Source organism: Eumetopias jubatus, unplaced genomic scaffold (genome assembly GCF_037043125.1).
Source record: "Eumetopias jubatus isolate StellerSeaLion01/CBP00866 unplaced genomic scaffold, mEumJub1_p1.0 scaffold_7, whole genome shotgun sequence".
NCBI lineage: Eukaryota > Metazoa > Chordata > Mammalia > Carnivora > Otariidae > Eumetopias > Eumetopias jubatus.
Window position 1 is genome coordinate 67,612,128 of NW_028274813.1, and position 7,017 is coordinate 67,619,144.

Sequence of the window (7,017 nt, forward strand, 5' to 3'; positions counted from 1 at the left end):
AGTTTTGCAGAGAAAAAAATCCCCTACACATATAGCAGAAACAAGTGTTAAAAAAGAAAATAGGAGATAGATATTTTTTTCTGTCTCTAAAGATGTTTAATAGGAAAGCTCTTTTATATGCTTTTAGAGGAAATGAACATGTTATCTAGAAGTTAATGTTACATGTGAAATAACATAGATATTAGAGACATGTCTAATATTTAATCCCATATGCATCTTCAACTTGAAATGTTGAGCAGCTACGTGGCTGGCATTTTGAAATTAATCTCATCATTTATAAACTCGTAAGGAGTTTCTTCTGGTCAAGATTTCAAATGTCTAAAATTGTTTTGTTCTTTTTTTAAAGAATATTAAGATAATCATGATGAAAATGAATTATTTTTCCAATTTAGTAACAATAATTGGTAGCAAATAACAGTTAGACAGTAAAAACTCATCTCTTCTATTACTTACTTTTAAGGGACAAGAAAATTTCAAACATCTGGATAAAGAACAAAGTTTATTTATTACATAATCTAGGTACTCTGAGGATTGAAATATAAATTATAGTACTTTTATTAGTGATCCTCAAAAATTGGGAAGAGTAAAAGCATTCTATGTTTATGTATATGTATGTGTATTCATTCATGTATATATATATACATATATATATAAATCATTGTATATATTACAAATAATAAAAGTAATTTGAATGGATTTATGTTTTTAAAAGGGAATATCCAATTTCAAATCAGTTAGGAATTCTGTTTCATAAATTAGGCTAACTCCTTACTCATATTTTCCCACTTTTGTGAAACAATAAAATCAATTTAACTAAATCTCCCTGAACTTGATCTGATAAGTTTGAATGGAAAGACAGTTCTCAAATAGAGGCTGTCAGTCATAAGTTAAATCATGCTGACACCAGCACAGCTTTTGGTGGGGAGAGCCTTTGGAAAATATAAAGCTGGTTGTCTTCAGAAATTGCCAGACCATGTTGAAACACAATAAGGCAGGACTCACAGATGCCTTTGAGGAAGTCCCTGGCTGTAGTATGGAAGAAAGAATCCCTGGTTCTAGGGTTGTTTCATCCTGAAACTAAGCTGCTTTTATTTTATTCTGGCTCAAAGAAGCTGAGTGTTTTTTTTCTAATAAAGGTGGATGCTAAACTCAACCAGGTAAAAAGTAAAATCAGTCTGGGAAGAAGAATTTGATGGGCATAGTTTTGGCTAATAGTTAAGGTAGTAAACTGTGGAATAAGCAGAAGTCCACAACATACTCCGGAGATAAACAACATACTCAGATCTATTTCTCTAACTTACCAGCCAGAGGTATTTCTTCCATTTATTTCTCAATCCACATAAAGGAAAAAGAAAAAGAAAGAAAGAAAATTGTGTAAATAAGCATTTGAGTTCAGTTTTCTTCGTAGTTTTGCAGACAATTCATGTAGTATCTTTTTGGAGAGATAGCCAATGTATTTCTTTGCATGCTTTTTTAATGCTAAAAGAAACTAGATGACATGTGCTTTTGTTAACACTCTAAATTTGGCTTGTGAAAATAATTTTGGTATTTAAAAACATTTTGAATCAAAGTGTCTCAGTGTAGTGGGTCAAAAAGAGGAGCCTCAAAATTTCTTTTCAAATTCTATGTCCAAGGTAGAGAAAGGAAGCCTATTTACTCTGTAGCACTGTTCATATCACTCTTTGCTGATTTGCATGCTGCAAAAGCCCTGTATCACAGACCTCCGTCTTTGGTAAATCACAAAGCTCCTTTCCCAGTCAATCTTATTTTCATCAGTGGTTAAGACAATATGAAAATAAGTCAAATTCTGAGCTCTCAAATTTGGAAAAGTAGCCATGCAGCACACTGCCACAAGGTGGGAGTAAAACGTTTGAGTGGCTTAAGAACTGGCCTTTGCTTTTTTTTCCCCCCTCCCCCCAAGCGCAGTGTGAACAAAGACATAAAGTAGGCTTGCTTTAAAATTGAATGAAACAACACGGTATATTTATTCCTTGTTGCTAATATGCATACCTCGAGATTGGAAGGCCTTTTCACTAAAATTTGAGGATCAAATATAATAAATACAGTCAAAGAAAGTGGTTTAATAGTGATTTCTCTATTTCCTTTCTTTATTCCTTGCTATCCTAATACCTTTTCCAAACTATATTTTGAACATATAGTTCTACTGAATATTTGAACATAAGTTGTACTGAAATAGTCCCATTTTTATAGAAGATAATGAATATTACTAATTCTTTGTACTAATGAATATTTTGAAGATAGCCTCCCTCCATAAATTTTTCCTATCATTTTATGTCTGCATAGTAATGAAGGCAGCCGTGTAAATGGGAACAATAAATTAAACAGTCCAAGAAAAATATATAATGATCTTGACCTTTCTAAGGAGTTGAATGATTAAAATGAGTTTTTAAATATTGCTTATTCTAGAATAAATATAATTCAGGGCCACTGTATACAATTCTATTGCTTTTTGCTTGTTTTGTGTCTGAATAGACATGCTAGTTATTTTTTTGTGTTGTGTGTGCTCATTAAATTCACTTTGAAATACTGGATTCAAACTTCACAATATTATGTGTTTATGTTGGGGCTGTACAAACACACACACACACACACACACACACACACACACACACACGTCCTTTGAGATAGAGTACCTGACACTTAGGTTAGCAAGATGAGACATCTCAAGGCAGCTGAGATTCACCAAGGTGACAGTGATACACCCAAGGGATCCTGAGTGGTGCTAAATGGAAAGGGCTGCCATATCCCTTGAATAAAAAGAATAAAGGTTGAGAAAAGGCAGAAATTGGCTTGCCAATTTCAATTCCTTGCCTCCTGCTGCATATGAATGAAGAATGGACTAATGGATGGCACTCTTGTCATTGCTAGTGACATTAGATTTTTTGGAAAGATTTACCCAAACAGGCCTTTTGTCCTACTGAGTTGTGAATACACAACAAACTCGGTACCTTACCACTTACATAACTTAATACAATTCCCCCCCAGAGATACCAATGGCAAGAAACACAGTGTAGCGCCAGGAGGCATGGAATTGATGCTTTGCTGACTGGATGTGCAGAAGCTAAAATACAAGAACACATAGGTCTTAAGCATAAATTTTGCTGTGTGAAGTCTGAAAGAATATTGCATTTATATATTAAGAAAGTTTCCCTGACTGGCTGGATATTTTTAAAGTTTAAGATATATAAAGGAAAATCTGTTTACATAATGAAATACCACCTGAGCATATAGGTTATTTCAAGTGCTGCACTATAAAAATCCACTTGAGTGCCTCATTGATAATGTTCCACAAATCTCACATATATTATCTGTACTATTGTCACACAGTCTAACAGATATGATCTATTCCAGGGTCACTGTTTTCTCTCATAAAACTATACTTTGGAGAATTGGCTGATAGGAAAATGAAGGAAAAAGTAATCAGCTTAAAAATTTTAGTGAGTGACTTGGATGGATTCTAGATAACCTAACAACAAGAAGGATAAAGAGCATCAAGTGTTAGCTACTGCTTAAAAAGGAATATTCTGCATAATCTGACTGATGGATTCTTCCTAAATTCAATATATTCTTTTGCACCTACTTATGTTTATTGATCCTAAGATGTCATTAATGGTAAGATGTAGCATTATTTTATTTATGTTCACTAAGAAAGAAAAAAATCATTAAAATATGATATGTCATTAATGGTAGGATGCATATAAATTTCAGATATATGAAAATGTAAAACAAAAGGCTTAGAAAACCACTCTTAGAGCCTTGGGTAGAATCAGACTTTGTTGGATTATTCTGAAGTCTCCCATATCTTATCTGAAACTCCTCACTGGATAAGGACTTGAGTGGTCTTGTACTGAGGTATGTGTAAAATGAAGGGGGATAGATTGCACAATGAGATTTATATTCATTTTAATTCAAAAGTTTACCATTATCTCTTAAAAATTAAAATTTAAGAAACTAAAATAAGAGGTGCATGGGTGGCTCAGTTAGTTAAACGTCGGCCTTCAGCTCAGGTCATGATCCCAGGGGTCTGGGATCAAGCCCCACATCAGGCTCTCTGCTCAGTGGGGAGTCTGCTTCTGCCTCACCCTCTGTTCCTCCCACTGCTCGTGCTTGCTCTCTCTCTCTCTCTAGTAAATAAATAAAAAATATTAAAAAAAGAAAGTAAAATTATAAACTGTCCAAGTATGTAAACTTTTGATACAGGAATCTCATTTCATGTAACTAAACTGAAACTCAGTTATGAAGCACCATTTTAATGTATTTGAAAAACATAATGGTGTTAGAGTCAGGGAATCTTAGATCTGGAATCAGTCACAAAGTGTTATTATTTGACATATTTTGTTTTGTATTAGTTTCTTCCAGTGCTACTTTTTATATGACTGCATGATCTGTTTAAGCTGTACCATTATTTCTTTTATGCCAATTAACATCTATTGTCTACAACACTTTTAAGATTCCAATTACTTATTAAGTGATATATCACTATTGAACAAAATTTAGGAAAGAAGGAACAAAAAAACATTTAGCTTTTAAATTCTATGCCTTGGTGCAAAATTGCATTATCCATCCCAGAGAAAACTTGTATGAGATTAGTGGTCCTTTAATTGGCTTAATAAACCACAGATGATTTACTTTTATGAATAATCTCCATAACAAAATTCCTAAACTATCAGAGCACTTATACCCAACCTAGTTACAGCTGAATGAAAAGTCAAAAATGGAATAATCCAGGGAGCTGAGTTAATTTGATTGTTGCTTTGTTTTTACTTGGATTTTCCTAAAATGGTAAAAACCAAACAGAAAAATCAAAACAAAAACCATGATATTTACCTCAAGGTGTCAGATGAAAAATAACTTGGGGCGCCTGGGTGGCTCAGTTGGTTAAGCAACTGCCTTCGGCTCAGGTCATGATCCTGGAGTCCCGGGATCGAGTCCCGCATCAGGCTCCCTGCTCGGCAGGGAGTCTGCTTCTCCCTCTGACCCTCTTCCCTCTTGTGCTCTCTGTCTCTCATTCTCTCCCTCTCAAATAGATAAATAAAATCTTAAAAAAAAAAACTTGTATTTTACATTATTGATATGAGTTTTTATTTGTTATGTGAAATAAAAGATATTCTTTATAGTTATATAAATTCCTCTAATGATAGTAGGTTATTTTCTCCAGTATCATAATTAATTCATCCACCAGAGGTTGCCATAGGGCTTTCTGCTGTTGAAAGACAATGGGAAATATCAAGACTGTGCAGAATATGAGAAAGCTAGCCATCTCTCTACTATCTGTCATCTATTTATCCATATATATTTGTATGTAAAACAGATCTAATAAATAAAAGTCGAAAGTAGATATTAAATTTGGCTTAATCTAAACTTAAATGGAAAACAAATTAGCAAAACATAATCATTTTATTCTTATTTTAAATTCTGTTTCAGTTATCAGGTTTTTTTTTTTCCTTTGTGAAGCCTGACTTCCTAAATTCCTTTTAGATCTTTCACCACTTTTTTGAATTACCAGAGAGCTAGTTTTTATGTGAACCGCATCTAGTCTCACCAGTAATTTCTGGTCCCTGTGGTCTGAAGGTGTGAATAACATTTTTGGCAACATGAGGACAGGAGAATATTTCCAGGATACCCTGGGAAGATATATTTAAAAGTAATTCCTTTTTTATTTCTTCTCACACAAAGTGTGTGTGAAAAAGTACACATGCATTTACTGAACAGAAAAGAAAAATTTGGTCTCAGTTCATATTCTCAAGTCATTTCCTTATTGTGAATTATCATACAGATTGAGTTGTTGGTATCAAAGCCCATTTAATTTTTTTTTTATAAAAAGCTCACATCCAATTCAGTAGGTGATATGAGATAGGTTTTGTGCTTAATAGTGTCTCTCTTTAAAAGTGCAACTGTAATGAGCAATGGAATAAGACAAAGGAAAAAAAAAAAAAAAAACCCTGTCAAGTACAAACAATAACCAGACAAAAAGTACTCTAATCGGAAATACTGCCCTGGACAAAAAAGAAATGTAAGACTGGAAACATTAAGTTTATGTATGTACACAATAGCACTTTTGGATAGCTCCCAAAGGCACAGGGCTTACTACTTCCAAAAAGTACCCACTATTAAGGTGACATAGGTCTTGTCCCTTGAGCCTCCTTAAAGAAACAACAACTGTTCAGTAGCAGTGTAACAGATGTTAAAAAGAATCATTAGCAATCTAAACGTTTTTCTGAGCAGATGTCCCACTTCTGTGGCTAACTTTGGAGAAAGTGAAGTGGGATGCAGTGAGAATGGGGGAAAGGAGAAAAGTTGAAAGGAATCAATAATAAGCGGATCTTCTTAAGAATTACTCATCTAATTATATCAAAGAAAAGGACTGAGGTGTTGTGTCTTTTAATTGCTGCTGGTTGATGAAGAAGATAGGTAAACAAGCCAAGGGAAGAATTAAACTTACTTTGCTCCATTGACTTGGCAACAGCTTTGGATCAATGAGAGGTAAAGAGACAAGCAGTATTATAGAGAAATTTAATGCTAAAATTGCAATTGTGCACTTTTCAATGGATATCAATAGGGAATTAGAGGCCAAAAGAGAATCCATGAAAAGAATGAAAATGAGGAAAACCAGTTCACCTGTGAGATGAATCTGTGAAAGGAATAAGAAAAGTGATTAGATTAGATGACTGTGGTTGTAACTTCATTTCCTTAGGGGCAAAAATAGGAAGATATTTCTCAAGCATATTTTCCCCGCTGAAAAACCTGAGCTGGAAACTCTCTATGTAAAGAATTTGCAACCTCAGCGTCCTCCCTTATTTTGGAATTTGCTTTCTTCCCAAAGAAGACAGAATGTAGAAATATATGTTAATTATCTGTACCTTCAGAGAACCATTCTTTTGGTATATGAGAGTAAAGGGAAAGAGGTACTTGAACACTGTCTTTCTTCGAATTTTAGCTTACAAATAAGCAAGGTAATTACAGGCTATAGAAAACTCATGGTCAATAATACAGAAA